Source organism: Cavia porcellus, unplaced genomic scaffold (assembly GCF_034190915.1).
Source record: "Cavia porcellus strain 051 isolate PalLab524CR breed Dunkin Hartley unplaced genomic scaffold, mCavPor4.1 scaffold_40, whole genome shotgun sequence".
Taxonomy (NCBI): Eukaryota; Metazoa; Chordata; class Mammalia; order Rodentia; family Caviidae; genus Cavia; species Cavia porcellus.
The window spans coordinates 2,483,195-2,509,443 of NW_026947523.1; positions in this window are offsets into that span (position 1 = coordinate 2,483,195).

The following is a 26,249-nucleotide window of genomic DNA, read 5'->3' on the forward strand; positions in this document are numbered from 1 at the left end:
CAGGGCAGGACCACAGCCCCACGGGAGATGAGATGACTGTCCCTCATGGCCTTGTGTGGACAGCCTCAGCCAAGGACAACTCCCGGACAAGGACAGAGCTGTGCAGATGCTAAGGAGATGCCACTGCCTTAGGCTCCAGAATGCAGGTGCCCCAGGCTGGTGGGGCAGTGGGGCATTGAGAAAACAGATACACTGCAGGGTCAGCATCCCCCATGTCCCCAGGACTTGGCTCCGAGGTCCCTGCTGGGGATGCAGTCTTGGGATCTTTCTGCTGCGGTTCTGAAGCAGAGCACGAGGGTGTCAGAGACCGGAGAGCGAGAGGAATAAATTCTCAGGTCCTCACAGATTGAATCCAAGCGTTTCTGCAATCAGGGCGCCCAGCATATGGGACACTCACAGCACAGGCTGGCATCGGGGGCTGGTGGGAAGTTTGTGTCGGCCACAGGAGGACAAGGAGAGGAACATATTGCAGTCCTCATAAGCAATAATTTTCTCATCAGATGATTAGGGAAATGAAGTGGGGCGAGGAGATGGACTTTTTATCACATCTAACTACCTCCGTATGGTGACAGGATGACCACCCACAGGTCGCCTGGACTTGAGTTCTCGCCCTCGTGCTGGTAGCAAGGCCTTTGCCCTGATGTGTCAGGAAGGTGGCGGCCAGTGGAGGGGACGGGTTCCAGGCCAGAGCTGATGGTGATGGCACTTGGAGTCACCACATCGGGGGCACACAGGGCTGGCTGGAATTAGGGGCAGCAGAAGCACCCAGCCCACTCCTGTCCATCTGGGGGTAGGCTGAGGCAGGCATGTGTGGACTCGTAGCAGGGATAAAGGTGTAAAAAGGCTGGTGTCCACTCCTGCAGCTCTGCAGAAGGCGAGTGAGGAGCATGGCCCCAGCCAGGCTACACCACCAGCCCTGCAGCCAGGCGGCCGCTCCCTGCATGGCCCTGCATCCTTCTCTTTTGTGACTGACCCTATGGCCTTCAGCCCCTCCCACAGGGAGAGGAGACACCTCTGGCTCCAGCCGTCTTGCAGCAAAGACCTCCAGACAGAGCAAGATCATCCTGTAGTGGTCCCTGCTCCGTGGGCCCAAGCATGAAAGATAAGGGAGAAGAGGACAGATCCAGGGAGCACAGCAAGCAGCGAGAGGAGACATTGGTCCTGGAAGGGGACAGACATGGGGATGATGTCCACAGGGATGTGAAGGGCCTGCATTGGTCAGGACTGCACTGGTCGAGGCTCTGAGTCGCTCCTGAGGGCCTCACGGAAGGCTGAATCGCTTACTGCTGAGCCGGGAAAGACCCCGGGATCCTAGTGGCTGGAGATTTCCTCCAGTCTGGAGTCATCAAGGACCCTCATGTGAGTGTACACCCAAGTCCTCGGGTTCCGAAGCCAACTTCCTGTAGAGCACCACAGAGTGGAGACCAAGGCACATCTCCTCCAGACACACAGCGGGGCTGCAAATGGAAGCAGTGAGAGCCGGGAGACAGCGCTGGGTCCTCAGGGTACACAGCTCCCCAAGGGAGAGGGCTCATGGTACACAGGAGGGCTTGGACACGGGGACAGAGAAGAGCAAAAGCTCCCAGACCAGTGACAAAGGTGAACACTGCAGCGGTGAAGGTTGCAGCCTGGACAGCCAGAGGATGTGCAGACGCAGGGTGACCAGGCTCCGTGAGCTGAGCCGGGGCCCTAGAGAGGGAGCTGCGGGTGCTGTGCATCTCCTCATCTGAAGAGCGGGGGACCCGACCAGGAGCACGTGGTAGGACATTTCCACGGTCACCGAGGCCAAGTACAAAGGGCCCTTTAGTGACTTACAACAGCATAGGCATCATGTGACCAGCTGTGAAGATGGAGAATGCCACCATCACATGGAGTCCTGACCAGCCATGAAGTCACCCAGGGAGCCTGGGCCAGCCCAGTGACCACAGCCAGGCCACTCCTAGCTGGGTGCAATTTGTGGCACAGGAACCAGGGCCCTGCTGGCGCAGCCTCTCCGGGGCCGGACCTCTCCATGTGTTTCCGGCTGAGCTGTGTCCACCTGGGCCACAGTCTCTGGCTTCCCCAAGGCAGCTGTCCCAGTGGTGGTGTCAGGCAGCTGCTGTGTGCTCACCGGGGATCCAGCAGCGCTTCCTGGTGGGAGACGGCATTTCTTGACCTGGCTCTGCCACGTTATTTTTAGTGACAGCTTCTGATGGAGGAAAGGAGTCATGGGTATTGTTGGTGTCTTATGTGACTCTAAATTAAACACATCTGAGATCTTGTATTTTTTTTTTTTTTTTTGTCTTTTTCCTTTTTATCAGTACCAGGGATTGAGCTCACGACTGCCTGCTTGCAAGGCAGGCGCTTATGCCACTGAGCTAAATCCCCAGTCCCCTGAGATCTTGAAAATGTAATTTGGGGGGTCCAAGTTGGCCCAGTGGCTGCCACTACCTGCTTCTCATGAATGGTGGACATGACACTCAGACCCAACCCGTGTGGGAGCTGAGGGGCGTCAAGGAATAAGACACCCCTGAACCATGTGGACCACACCTGTAATCCCAATGCTCTAGAAGGCTGAGGCAGGGGGATCTCAAATAGGAGTGCAGCCCACGCCACTCACTGACTTAGCAAGATCCTGTCTCCAATTTAAAAATAAAAAGAGATGGGGCTGCAGCTCTGTGCAAAGGCCCTGAGTTCAATCTCCAATATATCAGATACCCAACATCAACCCCTTCTTGCTCCCTTCAGCGTCCGCTTCCTGCCCCCGGCTCTGTCCCCTAGCGCCTGCTGTCCTGAGCTGTTGCATCTCCCCAGGTGCTGTGCTGGGTTGGTCTCAGGGTTTCTGGGCTTTGTGTGATGGTGACAGTCTTAAGTCGTACCAACCAGGTATTCTATAGAATGCGTCACAGGGCTACACCACCTGGAACCTCCCTAGTCTGCTTCTCGACCCTCGGTTTGCCCCGGGCTGGCCTGAAGCTTTACCCATCATTCAGCTGGTCAGGGATTTGGGGAACAGGAGCCGAGACCACACCCCACTCAGTGCCCAGGACAGCGTGGGCAACAGTGGCCCTCAGCACTGGCCAAGTGGGAACAGAGCAGAGGGCAGCTGCTGCTTCTCTGTCTCCAGGCACTGCGCCTGGCGGCCAGGTCTACACTGCCAGGGTCCTCAAGGGAGGTGGAAGAAACAGAGCTCCACTCCTGGAGAAAGCGTCTTGGCGTTTGTCATCGGGAACTGATGGCATTGGCTGGGGACCCAAATGTAACCACTAGAAATTCCACCCTGGACTTCTACACTCTATGAGCTGATGTTGGTATTAAAAATAAGCCAGCAATTTGGGATGCGTTACCACAGCCCGTGACCATGTCCTTACAAGCACACTTGGATTCTGGACAGCTGCCTCTAGGTTCTCATATTTGTTAGGATACGGAGTGACTAAAAGCATCTAAGAGACCCAATAGAAGCTCCCTAGGAAGATAAGCCTTTTATCTATTTTCATGTAAAAGTCCGAGCTGGTGCTTCAGGGCTGACACTGAATCTACGGCCATCAGGTCCCGGTTCCTTCTGTCCTGAGTCAAAACCATCAGCTTGTGGTTTCTAACTCAGGGTCTACAATGGCTGCCACAGCTCCTGTGAGTGCACCTGCTCTCCAGTCCCCAAGATGAAGGGCATGGAAGCAGCGCATGCCATGTGAGAGTGATCCTTACAAATTATCACATGCCTCTTTCTAAAACTTGGCTGTGTGGCCAGGCGCAGCTGCAAAGTCACCTGGAGCCTGGAGCCTTCAGCAGAGCCACACGCCTGCCTACAGACGCCGCTGCAGTTCCGAGGGCCCCTTCCTGGATCATCCAGCACCTGCGTCCCTCGCTCCTCCTCTGCCCCCTGTGTCCAGGGTCATCTCCAGCCCACAGCTTGGTTTGCTCCAGGGTTCATTCTCAAAGGTCAGGTCCCCGAGGGTGGCACCTGTCTTGCTGTCCTCGAGGGAGCCTCAGTGTGGGGCACATGTAGTGGGTTACCAGCTGGGCCCACCTGAGTGTCTCACCGTTTCTCAAACTCCATGCACGCAGAACACAGTCCTGCCCTGCCACGAATTACACCCTTCTCTGTCCTCAGTGCCAGAGTGACTGACTGCCCTGACTGCACCTCATCTGCAAGACCTCAGGCTCTCCTGACACCCTGGCTGTTCTGCCTTCGTCCTGAAGTCAGTCATCAAACCTGCTGATATAGCTTCTCTGCCTCTCTGGCCTCTCCTCCCTGCTGGCCCTAAATCTAGCTCCTTCCTCTTGGCCACACAGATGCTCTCAGCTGTGACCCTCTAATTGCTCTGCTGTGCTTGTGAAACCCTGGGGAGCCCTCCCTACATGGCCAGCCTCATCTCCCAGCCTTTAAACTTCACTCGTTACCCAAACTCAGGGCTCACACTTACATGCAGGCAGAGCAAGCCACTGGCCAGCTCTGCTCTGCCATCAGTATTCAGGTCACAGTAACCCACGCATCTGTTCTGTGCAAACTCACACATGTGCGAGTTCACACACACAAACCGGCATGCATGGTGTTCATGGAGCAGCCCAGCCCTGGGGAGCGGGCAGCCTGGCAAACGGGCTGTGCTCTGCAGCCTCTGAAGACAGCACCAGCACAGCAGGCCCTGGGGCAGGCAGCCTGCAGGAACTGGGTGGATACTTCCACCAGCACACAGAGAATGCTACCAACAGGAAGCCAATCAGATTACCACTCGAATGTGACCCAGCTCCTGCCCATCCAGATGAAGGGAGCTCAATGGCCTGTTGCTGAGTGTGAAGGGAAGCTGGGGAGCTGTCCATGCAACACCATCATCTTGGTCACTTCCATCACTCAGGAAAAATACCCACACTCACAACTTGAAGGAGGCGAGGTCTAATTTGGTTCATAGTTTCCGAGGGTTCAGTCCCTGGTAAGCTGGCTCCAAGGCAGAAGGGCCTGGCAGGGGAAAGCTGCCCGAGTCCTGGCAGCCAGGAAGCAGAGGGAGAATACAGGGGCTGGTGATGAGGGTTACCATTCCCAGCCACTCCACCAGTGACCCACGGGTCTCAACCTGGCCCATCTTCTAACTGTTCTTTCACCGTGAACTCTTGAGTGGATGAGCCCACTGGTGAGTGTAGCATCCCTTTGATCCAGGCCCCTTCTGAAGCCCCATCTCTGAGCGCACAAGGCTTTTGGGGGAACCTTAGTGATGAACCTTAATGATGACCTTGTGTGCGTGTGACCTTGGCTGGGTGGAAATGAGCAGGAGAGGCCTCCGTGCCAGTGACTATGACGGCTCCGACTCGTGCTCAGGAAGCTCTCCGGGATCCCCAGGGACCTCTGTCTACCCAAATTACCTGTCTTTCACCCTCTAGGTCTGCAGGCTTCTGGAAGGCAGGGCTGGGTGGAGTGGGCTGTGCTCTTTCTTTATGGATGTTGAGCGCAGCCATCATAAAACATTCATGAGATGAGCATCACTAAACCTACCAACCAGCACCCATCCCAAGCCTGTGGACACCAGCCATGGCCGGCGCCCCCTCTCTCTGCTCTCTTGCCCAGCTTGGTCACCTCCTCTCCCCAGCTTCCGCAACAGCTGCCTCCTGAAGGCAGCCTCACTCCCCTAGGAAAGCACATCAAAAGCTCGCCTCCTTCAACAGCCAATAGGAAACTGTGCTGTTGCCACAGTGACCACTGCCAGCAATGACAGAACGTCAGAAGCCCAGGCAGAGAAGCTACAGGTCCTACAGGAGTGTCTCTGGCCTCTTTCCTCCCTGGCTGCCTTGTGACAGGGTATGGGAGGCAAGGAGACTGAGAGGGGCCCTTTGGGGTTCAGAAAGTTGGCCAACCAGAAACACTGCCTGTGAGGCTCATAGGTTGGATACTCCAATTTTGGCACATCTTTGAAAGATTGCATCTCATAAGCCATTCTGCTTTACAAGTGAGGGCCTCGAGTCGGCTCATGAAACAGCAAACATATGAACCCAGGATCAGAGCTTAGCTGGGGACCGCTGGAACCAGGAAGAAGCCAGTGGTGCCTCCTCGCTTGCAGGCCAGGATGTGAGCTGGGGGTCCCTGTCCCTCATATTAGGAGCGGAAGCAGGTGAGCACAGTGTGGTGCGGTGCGGAGGCGAAGGGATCCCTGTGGGCTTCAAATTCCATGTACACTGTGTGGACCTAATCCCCCCCAGCACCCCTCCCCCAGCACCCCTCCCCCCAGCACCCCTCCCCCAGCACCCCTCCCCCCAGCAAAGGATTCTGCACCGTGCGTTGCTCCTCATAACACTGGACACGATGGGGTCCTGGGCTTATTTCCACGTTTTCAGGCACAGAGAAAGCACATGTGCCTGGGATTTAAACTGCAGATGGGGTCCAGGCTGGGCTATGTGCCCATGTCCTCTCCCCTCCCCCGGGGAGGGGAGCTCACTTCCTCCAGGCCCAGCCCACAGAGGCGGGGCAGCCACTCCCTGCAGACACCCATCCTTCCTCCTAAGAGCCCTTTTATCATCATCCCAGGTCAGGATTACTTTGAAGGGAGAATTTGAAAGACAACTTATTGACCCCTCAGTCACATTTGTCAAATAAACCATGAAAATCAGTCTGCCTCCTCCCTGCCGCAGCTGCCTACAGACTTAGGGATCCTGGCCGCAGGGCCTGCGAAAGGCTTCCCCCAGGAGAACAGCGAGGTAGGCAGAGATAGGCCCTGGGAGCAGGCCACGGGCACAGGGCGAGGAGGAAGAGTTGGTCTTCCAGGTTCACGGGCCAATACCCGGGCCTTGTCCCAAACAAAGTGCAAATTCCTGGGAAGGGGACATGCGCATGTCCATCCCCTGTCCTTGTCATTAAGCCCAGCTCCTGTATCCCTTGCCTTCTGCCCAGACTGAGGGCCCCCTGGCCTCCCTGTGCACTTGGGGATTGTCACACTCCAGTCTCTGCTCCTTCCCATCCTGCCCCCTCTGTCAGCCTCTGTCCCCCAGGCCCCCCTGCACTCGACAGGAGATTCGACCTTGGTGCTCCCCATCCATGTGGGTGCTCTCCAGTCCCACCGTGGCCCTTACGAGCTCTTGCCCGGCTCCCAGGACACTGTCTCAAAGGTAGCTCCTGCCCAGGGTCCGCCTCCTCTTCCCTCCCCAGCCATGGATGGTGAGCTGTCCCCACCAGCCTGGCATCTTCCACTCTGGGCACACTCCCCACCAGCCAGGGACGGAGGCACCACAGGGCTGACACCACACGCAGCTGCCCTTGAGCAGAAACTCGCAAGAGGCCTGCACATGCAGCCCATGCCCAACGCGACCCACATGTCCCCGTGGACCCTCGCCCTCTCCCCTCTGGGGTGCATCAGCTCTGCTGCACCTCTCTTCACGTGCTTGGTCAGGCAGCAAACTATGTGGCCTCCACTTCCCATGCACGCGAAGACCCCCAGCCATGGTCACCCCACCCAGCCCAGGTGACTTCAAATGAAGCTTCCAGGGCTCTGAGCCACTCAGAGCTGTCCCAGAATGGCGAGCGCCACAGGGCCTCCTGTTCTTGCTCCCCTGGGACAGTGGCATCCCCAGGCCTCCCACCACCCCAGCACTATCTGGGCTCCAGCTGGGCTCCTCTGCCTCTCAGACACACTGGACAGAGCTCTGGGGTCCTGAACATCCTGTCCCCAGCAGCCCATGGCCACTGTCCATGTCGGCTCCTGAACTGGGTCCCGCCCCTTTAAAATGTTCAGCCACACCCCAGCACCTAACCCCGTACACTTCCTTTCTCTTCCTGGAACCCATTGTCCCACGAACACTGGGACTCTCCTGCTGAGAGCTCACCTGCTCTCCTTGTGCTCTAGCCCCATCTACACCTGACTATGAGCTGCTCAAAGCCAAATGTCTTCTCAACAGCATTCAACACCTGTTTGTTGATTGAACTACGAAGGGCACAGCCAGGGATGGTTTGGTGACACATTCAGAGAGGTGGCTGAGGCAACAGATGCTTTGAGGGTGCAGGAGGGTGTGACAAGAAAGGCTGGGTGACAGTATGTTGGTGCTGGCAAGGGGTATGAGCTGCGTCCTGAGGCCCAGGGGGGCTACACCCCCCACCCCGTGGAGAAGGGATGATCACGTGTGAGCCGAAGGTCCCTCTGTGCATAGCATGACATCCTGATGAGAAAGGGCAAGACCAAACCCATGGGTGTCCACTGAGACAGCAGAAGAGGACATAGGAAGGGCAGGGTGGGAGAGGGGAGACGCCCACCTCCCCCTCAGGCCCCCCCACCCATGCTCCACCCTGTCCCATTCAGCGCTGAGCCACTCCCGTCTTTCCTTTAGTACTCTGCCTCCCGTTCCTCAGGGTGGGGGAATGCCTGCCAAGGCGGATGCCCCCCCTTCCCTCCGTGGAAATGGAGAAGCAAGGGAGCCAGTTCCTCTGGTGCTCCCTCCCCTGGGTTCCCAAAAGCACTTTGGATCAACCTTGGCTGCAGCACTTAGCAGGAACTGCAGCTGATTTGTCTGGCTGCTTCTCTTGCCATGAGTCACCAGGGTAGAGCTGTATCCCCGCACCTAGAAACCTCAAGCCTCTCTCAGCGCTGGCACATGGTGGAAAGTCAGTGTGTAGGGAGTAAATAAATGATGGATGGATGGATGGATGGATGGATGATGGATGGATGGATGGATGGTAGATGGATGGATAGATGGATGGATGGATGGATGGATGGATGGATGATGGATGAATGGGTGGATGGATGGATGGATGGATGATGGATGGATGGACGGGTGGATAGATGGATGGATGGATGATGGAAGGATGGATGGGTGGATAGATGGATGGATGGATGGATGGATGGATGGATGGATGATGGAAGGATGGATGGGTGGATGGATGGATGGATGGATGATGAAAGGATGGATGGGTAGATAGATGGATGGATGGATGGATGGATGATGGAAGGATGGATGGGTAGATAGATGGATGGATGGATGGATGGATGGATGGATGATGGATGGATGGATTGGGATGTGAGTGGATACATGGCTGGCTGGATGGATAGATGGATGGATGGATAATGGATGGATGGATGGATGAGTGGATGGGTAGATGAGTAGATGGATGGATGGTTGGATGGATGAGAGATGCCTGGATGGATGAGTGGATGTGTGGATAGATGGACAGAAAGGTGGATGGATGGATACATGGATAGATGGATGGATGATGGAAGGATGGATGGGTAGATGGATGGATGGATGGATGGATGGATGGATGGATGATGGATGGATGGATTGGGATGTGAGTGGATACATGGCTGGCTGGATGGATAGATGGATGGATGGATAATGGATGGATGGATGGATGGATGAGTGGATGGGTAGATGAGTAGATGCATGGATGGTTGGATGGATGAGAGATGCCTGGATGGATGAGTGGATGTGTGGATAGATGGACAGAAAGGTGGATGGATGGATACATGGATAGGTATGTGGATGGATAAATGGACAGATGGACAGATGGATAGATGGGTTGCTCAGATCTTATCCTTATTTTGGATAAACTGCATGCATCTCTTATTCTTGGATAATGAATCAGATCAAAGCAATAGATGGCACAACCTTCCCTGGCTCTGTGGAGAAGAATCCAAGTTTGCAGTGATATATTTCACAGGAAGGGGGAAAATAGATTACCCTGAAAATTAATGAAACATATGCAAAAAATTAATGATATGAAAAATAGCTTATGAAAGCAGCAAATAGCATCTATTGACCATATGCTATGTAATTCCCTGCCTCCTAAATCATAATAAATGGGTGCCTGAAACACTGTACGCCTTTAGTAGGGAGCAATTTTGTGCTCCCCGTCTGCCCTGGCTCCGTGGCAACCCTGGCACGTCCTGCCCAAGCACTGGACCTTCACCCCGCACACAGACAGTGACGGTTCCTGTGCTGATCCCCAGGATCACTTTGAAGATGAGATAAGTAGTACCTTTATTAAGCTAAATGGCTGTGGAGATGTAAATTACAATCTTTAGACTCTACTAATTCAGTGTTTAAGTTAATTCAGAGGTGAACTAACACTCACTCGGAATGTGTGTGGCAAAGCTGTCTCAAAACCCACAATTCTCCTGCAACTGCAAAGGTTGCCCTTCACCCAGGCTGGGGAAGTGAGGCACAGTTGACATCAAGTCTTTAGAAGCGATCTCCAAACATAATGGGTTAATGACAGCAGACCCTTACTAGTGAGGCTCTTTATGGCCTGACTTGGTTTGTAATAACCAAGTTCTTTGCTAAAAAGTAACAGTTCAGATTTATCCTGGAACTTCAGCCTTGGCAGCAGAGAGACAGACAGACAGACAGACAGACACACACACACACACACACACACACACACACACACACTCACACGTGCACGCACACACTTCCCCTCATCCAGGTGGCGGAGGCGGCTGCTGAGGCAGGTCTCTGCCGATGGCAGCTCTCACACGGAGACCCCAGCCCGCCCCTCTCCCCTCCTCAACCATCACCCCCCTCTGGACAGCACCTGGTCCAGGTGAATCCAAGGGAGGGGCCAGGAGAGGAGGATGATGACAGGTGCTGAGCCCCAGGTCAGAGCCTGGGTGAGGCTGGCGCCTGCCTCCCCACCAGACAGTGTAGATACCCCACGCTGCTCAGGACCTGCACCTTGCTCTTCCCAGACACCCAGGAAAGGAAGCTGTGCCTGAGCGATTCCCCCCAGGCCCTCACTCATCCCAGCTTGGATGGTGCCCCACCCTCTCTGCTCACAGGGGGAGGGGCTCAGAACAGCCCTTTGCCCACCCCATCCCGCCGCTGGCCCTCTGGTCCCCCTGGCAGACGGCATCAACACTGGTGCACGTGGTGTGGCTGTCACACCTGCCTTGCTAGGTCGGCTCCTTGTGCCCACATCAGGTTAGTGATAAGGTAACAAGCCTCCCCTAAGAAGGAAACCCGGAGGTGGCAGCACCTGCCTCTCTGTCCTGTCCCCGGGGATACATGGCCAGGACTGAGAATTGAACTTCTGACTTTTTTTTCTTTTTTGAACTTCTGACTTTGTCAATCTTGATTCTCTCTCACTCTCACTCTTGTTTTCTCTCTCATGATCAAACTTAGCTGTCAACTTGATTGGTTTAGGAGCTGCCTGTTGGGTGCAGGCGCTCAACATACCATACCCCACCCGGGACTAAGGACCACGCCAGCTTCTGCAATGCGCTACATCCCTCTTTAAATTAGCCAACCCGTGCACACTTCGTGCTCACTCTGTACTCTGTGGCAACTCCTGATTGGCCACAGCTGGATATAGTAGCCAGAGCCTACATCCCATTCCCGCCCTGCTTCCTCGTGGCAGCCTGTGATTGGTCACAGCCAAATATATAAACCAGAGCCCGCGAGAATAAAGCAGCAGTTAACTGTCGCCCACAAGAGCGTCTCCTGTCTCATTGGGGGGCTGCGCCGGTCAGCTGCCCACAGGAGCAGTCATGCCTAGGTGTGTCTAGGGGTCATGAAGTGCAGCTGGCCGAACTATACCCGCTCCCGGTCCTTCCCTCTCTGGCTCTAGGTCACCATGAGCTGAGCACTTTCACTGCACCGTGCCTTTCTACCACATTTCTGCCCTGGAGCGAGGCAAGCATGGACTGAACCCTCTGACACCGCGAGCCAGACTAAACCTCTCTGCCTTTCACTTCTGGTATATGATTCCAACAAGCTGATTAATGCAGTCTCTCTAATATCTCTCTCTGTCTCTGTCTCTGTCTCTGTCTCTGTCTCTCTCTCTCTCTCTGTCTCTCTCTCTCTGTGTCTCTCTCTCTCTCTGTATGTGTGTGTGTGTGTCTGTCTGTATGTCTGTCTCACTCTGTCTCTGTCTCTGTCTCTATCTCTGTCTCTGTCTCTCTGATTCTCTCTGACTCTCTGTCTCTCTCTCTGTGTCTCTGTCTCTCTGTCTCTGTCTCTCTCTTTCTGTCTCTCTGTCTCTCTCTATCTCTCTTTCTGTCTCTCTGTCTCTCTCTCTGTCTCTCTGTCTCTCTGTCTGTTTCTGTCTCTCTCTGTCTCTCTGTCTCTGTCTCTCTCTTTCTGTCTCTCTGTGTCTCTGTCTCTCTGTCTCTGTCTCTCCCTGTCTCTCTCTCTCTCTCTCTCTCTCTCTCTGTCTCTCTGTCTCTCTCTCTCTCTCCCAGGCAGTGGTGTCTCTGTCTCTCACAGGACAACTCCGGAGGCCCCTTGAGTCTCAAGTCTCCAGTCTCTTCAGGTCTCTTCATTCAATCACTGGAGTGGCTTTGCTAAAAGGCAGTGACCTCAATACCTGCAAGAAACCTCTGCCACCTCCTCTTCCCCACCCCCCACCATGGTCAGAGACCAAGATGCCAAGGTGCTTCCCTGGTGTCAGACTCCCTGAGCAGCACCCAGCCCACGCTGGGCTCCCCTGGCCTCCCCTTCAGTACCAGCAAGTTCAGTCACCCGGTGCTTTATCAGGAACATGCCTCTGCATGGTCACCCTGCCCTCTCTCCCCAGAAAGGCCCTTTGCCTCCTCACTCACCAAGCTAATTTCTGTCCACTCCTAAGGTATTTATTTCTAGTATCATTCCTACAGGAATATTTATTGTCTTAAATATCTATGCTTGCAAGGATGTAAGCATAAGCAATTGCATTGTTAAAATATTTTTTAAAAACCTAGAAACAGTGAAATTGCTCACCATTGGTGGGCCGATGGGAAGAAAAATATACACAGTGCTTACACGTAGTGGGACGGCGTGCAGCCACTATAAGGGACATAAAGGACGGTTTACACAGTACTTATAACATCAATTAAGCTCAAATTAGAAAGCATCCCTGCAGAAGCAAAAGCTAAATCAAAATGAAACAAAGAATTTAATTGTGCACGAGTTGGTGTTTAGTCCTAAGAGAAAAATTATTTCACCTTTCAAATTATGTAATGCAGCCCCCTTCCTCTAGCTCTCCCTTCCCCTCCCCCTCTAAGTTACAGCAGACTCTGTGTCTGAAACATTTAACAATAATTCCTGAAGATATTGAAGTAGACAAGGTTCAAATTGCCCTGGTTAGATACAAACCAAGGACAAAAAAATAACAAATTAAACCTGTTTCAGAAGTCATGTTTGGTAACCACACTATGATGGTCACTTTGAAGCAATTACATCGCATAAGATAAAGCAAATACGTAATTACATTAATATCGTTAGAAAAACAGGTCATTGGCATAAGAGGGGGAAATAAATATAAAAGGAAAGATATCAAATAGTAAAAGCTAAACACTTGCAAATCTGCATTTGAGTTGGAAAGGTCGGTATAAATGTGTGATGTGTTTTCTCTTAGAGAAACACACTGCTGGCCCTTGCACGGAAAAGGTCTAAAGTTAATGATCAGCACAGCAGCCAGGACCTGGAGCCTCAGAGGGCCACGCCAGCTTCCTGATATCCCCTCTCAGCAAGGAGGGACCAGAGATAAGGCTGTCAGAGGATGCAGCAGCAGGGACAGGGCCCTCTCCGGCCAATTATGGTGTGACTTGAGCATAACCTCAGAAGCAGTAAACGGTGAGAGGAAGGGGACACACGGAGGAAGAGAAATCCGCGTGTCTTCCAATATGAGCAGACGGTGCACGGGTGGGAGCACGGGTAGGAGCAGCTTTTGTCACCAAGGCCTTTCTGCCATCCCATTCCTGCCTCAGAGCCACTCAGCCATGGACTGAACCTCATGAGACAAACCCCTTAAACTGCTGGTGTTAGTCCAGCCACGAGGTCCTGGCTAAGTGCGCTGCGGGGCGAGTTCGTTAGGTGGGGTGAGCCACAGGGGCGTGGATTTCAAGGGTATCTCTTTTACTCTGGCTCTTCCTGGTCTCTCAGCCTCCTGGCTATCACAGATTGAGCAGTTTTGCTCCCCCAGGCCTTCCCCTCATGGCATTTCTGCCTTGGAGCCTGCTTACCATGGACTGAACCTCTGAAAACATGAGCCAAATAAACCTCTCCTCCTTTAGGTTGTAAATGTTCCATATTTCAAGTAGCTACAAAAAAGTGACTAATACATGCACAGAGGAGATACATGCACACACATGTGTGCTGTGGATGCCTGGAAAATCTCTACAAAGGTGTTGTATGTTAGTAGTTGTTGCTTCTAAAGATCAAGGGTGAGGGGAAAGGTGATTAGTTTTTCCATGTACCTTTCTGCTCTATTTGTAATATTTCCATGACAGGTAATAATTTCATCATTTCAAAATAAAGATCATATTTTAGAAAGTACAAAAGTGTAGATATCATCCAATAGACTGATGAAGCAAATTGAAAGGGAAGCAGACAGCTCAACAGTCTGACTCAGCCACTTAAAGGATGATGTGCCTCTTGCTTTCTTGTCACTGAACAATGTTAATGAAGATGCCAACAGAGAGACATGTTACAAAGTGACCTGGCTCTCCAGGTCCCCATCCTTACATGCATCTGAACCTGCAGCCACAAAATGATTGTTTCCAGGCAGAGGGCTTTTGTGTGACAGCTCTTTTCTATGTGATTTCTTCTTTGTTTTTGCCTGTGTTTTCCAAAGTGCACTCCATGCATACAAGTGAGGTGTTAAATCAAAAAAAAAATACAGCTCATCACATTCTGTTGGTGTATCTTTTCCCTCGCTCCCTAGGAATAAAAATTAGCTCCAAGACTCAATCCCCTGTGCTGTGCTTGGCAGAATTAGAGCTTGGCAAATGATTGCTGGTCTGAACTGGAATGGTTTGTCCAAATTAGTGAGGTTTGGACATTTCCAAAGTCTGACAGGCACATGGCATGTTCCTAATGAACTGAGCCCATCTGCTTCCTTAGCAGAAGCTGCACGGATCCAGCCAGCCAGCCCTTCCCTGCTAAACACTGCACGGAGGGATTCAGCTGCACTTGGAGATAAAGCACCACTGAGTCGGAAGTGGACGTGAAACATGGGTATCTTAGTTACTTTTCTCTCGTTGCTGAGATGAAGCACCTGACACCCAGAGTTTTAAAGGGAAAAAGGTTAGAGGTTTCAGCTGGCTCCAAATCAGGGAGGCACAGAAGACAAGTACCGCAAAGGAGAATCAGTTCGTGGCAGGTAGAAAGTAGCAAAGGAACAGGGCTGACCACGTCTGTTTCTAGCCCTTCCGTCTTATCCGGCTCTCCACACCCCTCCTATGTTATTTAGGTAGATAGCGCTCATCCTTAATCCAGTGCCCTTGACCCTAGCCTTGCTCCATGAGTCCATTCCACTGTCACACACTCTAGATCCAGTCACCTCTGACAAAGCCCCGCTCATGACAGCATGTGGCTTTGGGGGGCATCTACACACAAGTCATAACAATGGAGCAGGCACAGTAAGGAGAAAAACTCCTCCTGAGGCAGAAACAGAAACATCGAGCCTCCGGGAGCCCATAGAGCTGACCCAAGGAGCAGTGCAGGTTTGGGCTGCTGGTCTACCAAGACAGATGCATGTCAGGCAGCTGGCAAAAGTGACAGTAATGTTGTACATACATAAGCGGCATTTCAAGTTTCTTGCCTCCAAGGGTTGTCATACTAATCACCACATGCTTGTGTTTTTAAAACAACAGAAAGCTCTCTCATGGTCCTACAAGTCAGCAGTCTGAGCTCTAGGGGTGGGCAGGGCCATGCTCTGTCTACAGGATACAGAGGAGGAATCATTCCTTGACTCACCTCCTGGAGAATCCAAGTGTCCCTCGGCTTGTGGCAACACCAGCCCTATCTGTGCCTCTGTTGTTACATGGCTTTGTGTCTTTTGCAAGGGCAATCCTGTTGATTTGGAGCTCCTCCTAATTCTACTGTGAACTCATCTAACTATATCCCAAGCACTTGTGAGGGGTGGCTTTGAGGACACTACTCAACCCATCTCATCAGGCCACATACCATGGATACCCTGTGTGCCCACCAAGGTGCCCAGGCATTGGCTGAGCACAGGTGTCCTGGAGTGCAAGTGTGAAAAGCAATAGCTCCTGGGCATGGAGTCACAGAGAGGGGCAGGAGAGGAGGAAGAGCGGATATGGCCCTGTGCTGGGCAAGGCTGATGGAGTGGAGCTCGCGGGACACCCAGCATGGAGGCTCCGTGCTGAGGGTGCTTGGGATGGACACTGGCTGGGAGGGGTTAGAGAACCCACAGCAGCTGAAGACCCACATTGAGCAGGTAGGGGCGCTGGCTGCAGAGTCTGCCAGGGAGACACCGCCTGTGAGTCGGCTCCAACCAGCAGAAAGTCCCAGAGGAGCCTGCCTGATGTGCATCTGTACTATGCAGTGTTCAGTGAAGGAATCCTGGGCAAAGACTTTCAACTCCTGGGCCTCAGTTTCCTCGGTCATCAAAATAAAGACAAAATAAAGGTCATCGAAATAAAAACTTCTGACCTCAGCTTCCTTCTAGTGCTCTTGTGAGAACTGAATAATGGAACTTTGGAAATCTTGCAAACGTACCCCGCTAATCAAACGCAAGGAGGCTTCCTGCTAATTGTTACCCTTTAGGCTCCTCCAGGACTGGAGTGGACCATTCATTTAATCAGAAGACTGTAAATTATAACCAGCTAATGTGGGGTTTGAAGGATGCTTGAGGCTCACGATGACTGTCTGTCTGCACTAAGGGAATAGTAACAGGCAAAAGGAGCTCCCTGGCGAGGTCACTGCAGTGCACAGAGTCTCTGTCTCACAGCACCCAGAAGAGGACGCTCTAAGAGGGCAGCATCGTGGGAGAGGAGCCTGGAGGTCACACCCACAGCCACAGCTGGACCCCTGAGATGTGGTCACTGTGGCCAGTCCCTGCCCAGATCCCTCTCCGCCCCTTCCCAGCCTCAGGTGAGGCCCACCCCAGGGGCTGCCCAGGGCCATTCACCTCGAGAGATGCTTACAAGGAGCTCCACTGGTAGGCTGGTGTCAACACTTCCTGTTTCTCTCTGTGCATTTCAGCGATCACAAGGTGTTACTGATTGGCAAATTCAAATGCATATTGTCCTTAATTTGAGGTTAATTATATATAACATTTCAAAGGAGGTAATCTCATTAATTTTGATTTGCTTCTCACAGTATTAAAGCACGCCATGGAAGCCTGCCTCTATTAAAGTACAACACGGGTGGGGGAATCGGCTCCTCAGCATTGTGACACGCATTTTATTAGCTGTGCTGAGCCAAGGAGGATGCTGGTGGGCCAGGCCCTGGAGCACAGTGTGCAACCCTGAGGCCGCAGCCCCTGCACTGAGCATCCCATCCTGGGACAGGTGCGCCCTGGAAGCTCTGCACACATTTTCTGGGAGAATAAGTGAATGAGCAGGAGATGGGTGAGGTGCCTACGAGGAGGTGCAGGGCTCTGCTCAGTGCAATTGGAGCAGAGGGCATGCTTACCTGCTGGGCACTGCAGGGGGAGCCACAGCACCCTCAACAGGTGCATGGGCCAGGGCTGGCCCAGATGGGCGGGCAAGCACTGGGGGCCGTGTCAGGCATGCACAGAGAGCTGGCAGGCTCCTCCTACCCTCACGTACAGATGCTGGTGTGGTCCCAGCAGTAGGGTCTAGGTGTGGCAGGTGGGCTTCCTTCTAAGCTGTCACCACAGACATCGCTGTAGGACAAGAGATAGGGTGTGTCCAGTGGAGTGGACAATGTCAGCAAAGGCCGCAGAGAACTGGGCATCAATCAGGAAGGGTGAGCATCTGGACACACGGCAGGGCTAGACCTCACCTGGCCCGGGGCTGTGAGCTGTGTCCACAGCTCCATCTTGAGAGTCCCTGAGGGTCCCCTGAGCTCACGCTCCTGTTGGGGTACCATGCCAGCTTCAGGGATGCCAGCCACACACCAGAAAGTTCCAAGCAACACCAGATGGAGCAGCTCAGACAGGGCAGCAGCCCGCTTTCCTGGAAAGTGTGGCCAATCCCTGCTCAGGTCCCGACTGCAAAGTGGCCCATGCTACCCACTCCGCACAAGAGCAGGGGGTCTCCAGCAGGGGACCCGGACAGATGTGAGAAGACATATGTCCCTCCCACACCCAGCTCCCCTGGATCCCGGCTCCCCCAGGCACAGGGTCAGAGGATTGGGCACTGGCAGGGCCCAGCACAGGGAGCAAGGAGCCCAAGGAGCAAGGCCCAGCCCTGTCTGGAGGACCTGGTCACACAGAGGGTCACACAGACCCTCGTCCCTGGTCAGCAGATGGGAGTGCGGGTGGGAGGGGTCAAGCAGCTACTCCTGCAGGGAGCTGCAGAGGCTTGGAGAGGAACAGAGATGCGCTCCCAACAAGACGGCCCTGACACTCCTCAGTCTACCACAGGCAAGGGCCTCAGGGCTGCTGCCAGCCTGGAATAATCTGGCCTCTGGGGCATGTGAGGCTGGACGGTGCTTCCCACAGGCATAAGCTGGGCTGTTGGAGTTCTACATGCTGGAGATACGTGGAGGGAGGGGACAGTCCCCAGGAGGCGACCTGTCCTGCTCCATCAGTGAGTACTTTGGCCCTGGCCGTCCTTTGTCATGATCCATGGCAAAGATTTTCTGTCCTGTGACCTGGTGAATTCTGCTGCCCATGAATCCAGAAGTCCTCTAAGGAATCCACCCATGCTAGGCTCAGGCGGGAGACCCATCAGCCCAGCCTGGTAGCTGGGGAAGAGGCCAAGAGAGGGGAGGCCAGGAACACAGGGCTGAGCAGAGAGAGCACAGTCTCTGACAGCCCAGAGGGGCCACGGGTCTCTACCCAGAGGTGAGGGTTGTGGGACTTGGAGGAGGCGGTCATGGGCCATACACAGAACTGTTTTGTCTGCCTCTTCCACATCCACAGACCCTGAGAGTGACAACCCTTCCAGCCAGGCCGGGACACCAGGTGTTTTCAGTAGCCACTGGGAGTTGTGGTTTAGATCTAGAATATCCCCCACCAGTCTCGTGCTCAGAGGGGAAGCTTTAGGAAGGTGACTGGATCGTGAGGGTGCCATGCTCGTCAGGGAAGAGTTTATGGCTGAAGGTGCTGTTAGGGCATTGCAAGAAAATGTGTGTTTTTGGAGGGCCAAGCTCCCTCTTGGGTCCTCTCTTCCTTCTCTTCTTCCTGGACACCATTATCTGACCAACTCTTCCCCAGCAGGCCCTTCTCCCATGCTGTTTCTGCCATGGAGTCAGCCAACCATGGACTGAATGCCCTGAAACCGTGGGCCGAAGTAAACCTCTCTCCTTTAAGCTGAGAGTCAGCATCGCACCCAGCGACAGGAAAGCCAGGACAGATGAGAAAGTGAGCTTCCTCCTGCGTTTGAAAGTCACATCACTTGGGCTTGCTGATTTAAAGGGCTGCAGAGAGAGGTCCGGGACTGCTCCAGGCCAATCTCCAGTTTTGATTGTTGGTCACTCATCTGTAAAAAATGCTGAGCAGTGGTCTGAGGTCTTAATGTGGTCACCTTGGCTTCATGACTGAAGTCAGGATTCTCTCACCAAGAAAGAAAAAAAGACATGAGGTCAGGGATGCTGCCCGGCAGGCTTCTTGAGCATTTACTATGTACAAAACAATGTTTTTCTTTTTTCTTTTTTGTGGAGATGCAGCTCTCACTGTGAGCCCCTCACAGCACCCTCTGCCCTCAGCCTGCTGAGCAGGTGAGTCTACACGCACGCACCACACACCAGGCTCTGACTTTCCAGGCTTCATGGTGACCTGGAAATGCAGCCCTGCTGACCTCAGGCTCTGGATAGTTGTAGTGAGGGCTGGGCTTCCCAGCATCCCCAAATAAGCTGTGAAACCAGCACCAGTGTCCACCGGAGGACGACCCCCAGCCCCTCCTCTTGTCTCCTGAAGCCTCAGGCCCTGCCCGTGCTGGCACAGGTGGACCTTGAGTTTCCCCTCCCTCCAGGATGTCCCCTGGTTAGAGTCACTCCTGAGGGCGACCTGACCATTCAGCCCTGGCCACAGCAGAAGGGAACTGGCCTCAGCTGTGCTGAGGTGCAGGGCAGGGACTCCACAGGCCAAGGACCTGGCCCAGTGGCCTCCAAGTTCTGCTCCAGAGAGCAAACCCAGCTGTGAACACAGACAGCTCCTGACGGCCCCAGGAAGACAGGTCAGAACTGAAAATTAAGCACCAATCAGGTTATTTGATGTGGGGATGCACTTGCAACAATAGAACTAAATCATGTATTGATCTCAAAGGAGAGAAAATGCTTCTCTGTGTATGTCTGTATGTGTGTGTCTGTGTGCGTACGCATGTTAAGATGCCAACTACTCAGCCTCAACCCCCCCCCCAAAAAAAAAGCCACCAAGCAAGAAGGTCCCAGCCATGGACTCTGTGAGGGGCCTTTGCGTTGGGTCTGCAGTCTCCACGCCGCTGCATCAGTGCCTGGTTCCTTTTCTGCATTTGCCTGTTTGCCTGGCTCTGCGGGACCCAGAGGACCCTGGGGCGGGGGCACCATCCAGGGGCCTCCCCAGCAGCTCTTGGGAACGTGGCGGTAGCTTCGGCCTTCCGGCTGCTGTAACCAGTGCTGTGGACAGGGAGCCTGTAAACACATGTACCTGACAGCCCAAGGTCCAGGCCAGCCTGTCAGAGTCCTGGCTTACAGGTGGTGGTATCCTCCCCATGTTCCTGGGGAGGGGCAGTAGCTCGCTCTATACTTACTGTGGGGTCCCTCCTTTGGGATAAGGGGTCCAGAACAGGACATCTGGGGACATGGACATTCAGGCCACCACCACAGGGACCGTTCTGCTCCACCTGCAGCTTCCTGATGTCTCAGCTGAGGGCAGAGGGTGAGCGTCCACCAGATAGACGTAGACTGGAGGGTTCCACCCAGGGACAGCATGAGCAAAGGGACAGCTTGGGGAGAAGCTGAAGGGGAAGAATAGCACTGAGAAGGGGGTGGAGGGACAGCTCGGAGCCATGGGGCAGCCTTGTCGCTCATCACGGGGCTCTGCGTGTGTCCGTGTGTATCAGTGAGTTGTGCAAGGGCCACGGGAGACAGAGAGCTGGTACCAAGGGGCAAGGGTCGGGGCTCCCCTGGCCAGTGGTCAGGCAGCGCTTTCTGGAGAGGAAGAAAGGGGGAGCCATGCACAAGAGTGAGCCGCAGACAGGAGCCAGGCAGCATCCGCACAGCCTTGCCCAGGTACAGAGGGCGGAGGACTCGGCCTAAGCTAAGGGAGGCACTGTCCCCACAGGGGCCGGGCCAAGGCGGGGAGACAGAGGCAGGGTGCGCTCAGGCTGCAGGGGTGGGGCTCTCACAAAGCCACGGTACCCGAAAGCATGTGGCCTTTACCTCAGGGTGGGACAGTGAGACGGGGAACAGGCAGGTGCGATGCGAGAGGTGACATTTCAAACCGAAGAGGAAGGGAGGAATTATTTCAATCAATATAATTAGTCTAATTAACCACTTGCAAAACACAGACAGGTCGATCTCTCACACTGACACCAAAACAAGCCCGATGGATAGAAGGTTTGAAATATTTTTCAAAGCTTAATCTGTAAGGCAATATTTACTTTATAAAGTGAATTTTATTTATATTTTTTACAACCCTCATTGAGGAAAGTATTTTGGTTCCTTTCAACACCAGAGAGTCTCTCAAATAGCACAGGAGGGACCCCGTGGTGTGACGGTAAGATCTACGTCAGGAAAAGAGGGGTATCTATCTAAGAGACAAACTGATGGGCAAAAGGCTCGGCCTCTTCCTCCTGGGGGAGCGTTCACAAGTCATTCATAATGAAAGGAAAGTTTCTCTGTGGGAAAAAGAAGAGGCGTCGATTTGAATATGATAAAAAATCCGGGGAAGACCAAGTCTTGGCAAGAACAGGGTGAGCGCAGGCGGCCTTTGAAGAAAGAGGAACTGTGGTAACGGGCAGTTTTCATACAGTTCAGTGCACAGACGTTTTACTTATTTGCCCAAAAATCAGCAAGACGCCTGTTTGTGAGCTGGCTGTGGTGACGCACACGTGTCATCCTAGCACTCGGGAGGCTGAGGCAGGAGGAGCACAGTGAGTTCGAGGCCAGCCTGAACTGCAGAGTGAGACACTGTGGGTCTCTGGATTTTTAACAGGACTGTTTTATGATAAAATGAGTAATTATACCTAAATTTCTTTTACTTACAGAAAGCATCCCAGGAAAAGTCAAGAGCCAGCAGAGGACGCTGAGGTGGACAGTCCAGGGCAGTGAGCCCACTCTTCTAACTCGTCCATCACGGCAGCTCCATGCAAATCGGCAGTGGCTGCTGGGCTCCCAGGATGTCTCTGGTCCCTTGGCCCAGTGTGCACAGCGGCTACTTCCTGACCCTCTCTCCCTTCTGCAGAATGCATGGCTTCCACCTGCCAGCCCCCTCCCAACCCGCTCCAGGGCTCCCTGCAGGAAGCCACGGCCGGGCAGCACCCGAGGACCCTGGGAGGCCGCAGTCAGAGCATAGAAGGTCCTGCACATGGTGTCTCTGCCTCCATGTCCTGGCAAAGGCCTTGCCAGGGTCTCTGCCCATGATGGCTGTAGAGGTGGCAGGAACTGCGCTGTTTTCCTTAAGCTCAGATGTCACAGGACCCCACGGGAACCACTCCTGCTGATATCCTAAATTTAACAGAGGCCACTCGGGAACAGTGTGCGCCCCTGATTCAGTAGGACAGGGGTCCTTATGATAGGAAATTTGGGCCCAGACTCAGACAGGCACACGGGGAGAGTGATGTGAGAAGGAGGCAGAGATGTGGACACATCTGACGGCCAAGGGGACTGGCAGCCCACACCGGAAGCTGGAGAGAGAGTGGACCCAGCTCGCAGACAGAACAGCCTTGCCCACACCTTTGCCTTGACTTCCGGCCTCGGGAATTGGGCCTCTGCTGTCTGAGCTGCCCGGGGAAGCAGTGCGGCAGCTACGAAGCCAGGTCGGAGCCCCTCTCCTGGCAAGACAAGCTCAGAGCGGGGAGCCGCCTGGCTCCCCTGGGGAAACCTGAGACCCTTCCCACAGGAGAGGTCTCTGCCCCACCCCAGCACCCCAACACTCTGACCTCCTGCTGCAGGTGTGGAGGCGAGAAGGTCCCTGTGAGCAAAGCTTAGATGGCAGGACCTCAGAGCAATTTGCACCGTTTTGAAAGGCAGGATCTCTGGAAACCATAACCACAACCAGACCTCTTGGACATTGCAAGAATCTTTACATATGCTGGGTGTTTCCTCCCTGGCCTGCCTGGAGAAGATGGCCCTGTCCACTCCCCTCTCCTTCCACCTCACTGCACTGAGAAAGAAAAATCCAAACTTCAGGCACGTCCCATCTTCTCCTCCAGCGCCAGCAGACAGTGAACCTGAGGGAGGCTGAACGTACCCTGCCCCTCTGAGGCCTGCCTGGAGACCTCATCACCATCAGCTGCTTTCGAGACAATGAAGGGACAGTTAAAGAGCCCCAGCACCCATGAACTCACCCCCAGACTCTTGCTGGTAGACAGAACCAATGATCTCTCCATTCCTGGCCAGTGCTGAAAATGAAGCCCCTGGTCCACCACTGAAAACCCCAGGCCCCTGAGACCTGAAGGATAGAGGACACGTGGACAGAGGCCTTGTGAGCACGGCAGTGCTGCAGGAAGGCTCTGGGGTGTGTTCCCAAGAAAGAACAAAGGCGGGGCCGTGGTCCAGCCCACTGCCCTGCTGCCCTGCCGAGAGCTCTGAGACTTGTTTGTCAGGCTGAGCTGTCTGCGTTCACACCCCGTTTCTTGTGTACCATCCAAGAGTGCTACTGTTGTCCCCATGTCCCAAATAAGGGCCTACAAAATGCCACCTATCATAACGAAACCAAAGATCCAGCCCCAAAGGCTGGCATTGAACAGAGCCTCTGGGTGCAGGCCGGCATGTGGCTTGCAGTCCCAGTGCACCTTGGATCTGACCCATGCTGGGCTCTGCTCGTCCTCTGCAGTGACCTCAGGAGATGGCAGGACCCCAGGTCAGTGCAGCCAGGCCCATCCCTGTGCAGAAGATGAGCAAAGGCATTTGCATTCACTGCTGTGCCCAGCAGGCTCACAAGGGTCCCCACCCCCCGCTTTATTCTGATCCCTATATTTATTTGCTCCTTTTAATGTTTTTTTATTTCCTCTTAATTGGATGAAAAAATTTTTTGCTGTTTCTCTGGACACTGCAGTTAATTCTTTTAAAAGTGCCACGGTTCTTGTAAATACACATAATTAAATATGCATTTTTCCTAATAGTGTCAAAGATTCGCGGCATTTCTTCACTCAGCCAGCACCCAGAGTGGCTGAGCTCTCTGTGCTGCCTCCTTCCCTCCTTCCGTGTCACAGGCTGATCATCGTGGCCTGGTGTTTCACTTCCAACTTTTCTAGCACACTTACAAAAAAAGATGGTAATTTTATGGATGATGCTGAATCTGCTGACCTATTTTTATCCATTTATTTCATTTTTATTTCTGTGTGTGAGACATCGGGCTCACCTTGTCCTTGGCTCCTGCCTGGACAGATGAGGTTTTGCAAAGATAGCCGGAGACACTTCCCCTCCCCAGGCATCGCGTGCCCGTGGGATCCCAGCGGTGCGTACCAGCGGTGCACCTGGTAACTGTGGACCCGTGGGGTGTGGGAGGGGCGCCCTGTGCTCCCCAGGTTGGGTCTCCCAAGGCGTCCAGCCCCTCTGTCTTGCTTATGTGCAATGATGCCCTGGGAGCCCCAGCGTCCACCTGTAAGACTCTGGTCAGCCTGGGATCAGAGCTGGAGGCCACCTGGAGAGGCTAGCCCCTCAGGGCCAGCTCTGGTGGCCTCCCAGATATTGCCCCAACACTGAGGTCATACATCCCTCCCTGTCCCCTCTGGCCTAAGACTCACAAACTCAGCTGTTTGCAGATGTCACCTGGAAGCCCCTCTCCTCTGGGGAGGACCAGCAGCCCTCTGTGGCCCTCATTACTTCCATCCTTGATCAGTCATCAGCACAGATGTGCCAGCCATGCGCATGGCCCCTCCAGAGCAAGGCCAGAACAGTCAGCAACTGACATCTGTGTGATCCACACAGCAGCACCCTCCTGGGGGACACAGGGGCCACCACCCTGGGGCCCTGGACCCCTCCTCGCTGGTAGCCCTCCGTAGGCGATGCCGTGTCCAGAGCGACTCATCCGTGGGCCTAGGCATTGGTTTCTGTTGTCTTCAAGTTTATGATACAGTAGCATGCAACGTGAAACACCTGGGACCTTCTTCCCTTTACTGTAACCCTGAGATTCACCGGCACAGCCATGTACCCCGGCTCGTTCGTTCTGGCTGCTGTGTGATCGCCCATCTCCAAAGACATCTGGGTTTACTCTCTTTCCAGTGGCTGGGAATGTGGGCTGTCTCAGCCTTACAGTCGTACACACATGAGTAGCTGACAGCCTTCCCCCACCACGCTGTAGAGAAGATGCCCTGGCTCCATTCCGAGAAGTGGCATCTCTGGGCTGCACAGCACATGAGTGCCCGCCCTGCCAACGTGCTTCCTCTCTGTCTCTGTGTGTCCTGCATGCAAATGCTTGGTTCTTGATTTTACCCGTTCTGCATATTAGAAACAGCTCCTAATTTATAAATTGCTTTTTCATTTTTTTAAAAGGGGCTCATTGCGAACCACGTCCTCAATCTCGATGTGGTCACAGTGATCAGTCTTCCTCTTCACGGCTGTGCTGGGGGAGTCAGTCCCAAGGCCCCATGAACGCCCGAACTTGCAAATGGTCTGAGTCTTACAGATGTATTGGGGGTGCCACGCTGGGGGCTCGTCTGGATGCATTCAGTGAGGAAGAATTGATCTGGGCTGAGTAGAAAATGAAGAATATGGGGCCAGGGATTTAGCTCAGCAGCACAGGCGCCCGCCTGGAAAGTGCAAGGTTGTGAGTTCAAACCCTGGTACCAAAAAATAATAAAAATAAAAATAAAATAAAATGGGTACAATGGTAATTTTAAAATAAATAAATAAAAATAAGAAAATAGAGAATATAATTAATTTATATAAATAAAACTTTCTTTACGCTGTTATGACATATTTCTTACACTACTGATATTGTATATGCAATTATAACGTTATCATGTGCAAACTATGATGTATTTTTTTTATTTCCTATACAATTGTTTTAGTGTATTAGATTATTTTATAAAATAGCACAAGCTCATGTTTAAATACGAAAACCTACGTGTCTGTTTAATAACTACAAACATGTGGCATTACTACATGGAGACAGCTTGAAAAGAGTTGTGGATAATCCCTGTGCTTGGTGGCTAAGGCGCACAAGCTTGTGGCACACCTGATGCACACACATTTCAATGCCTTTCACCGAGCCCAGTGGACGGCAGCTGCAGGCACGGTGCCTGCCCCCGCCCAGCACACCATGGTTACCCTTGTGGTCCATGCGAAGCACCACACAGAGGAAC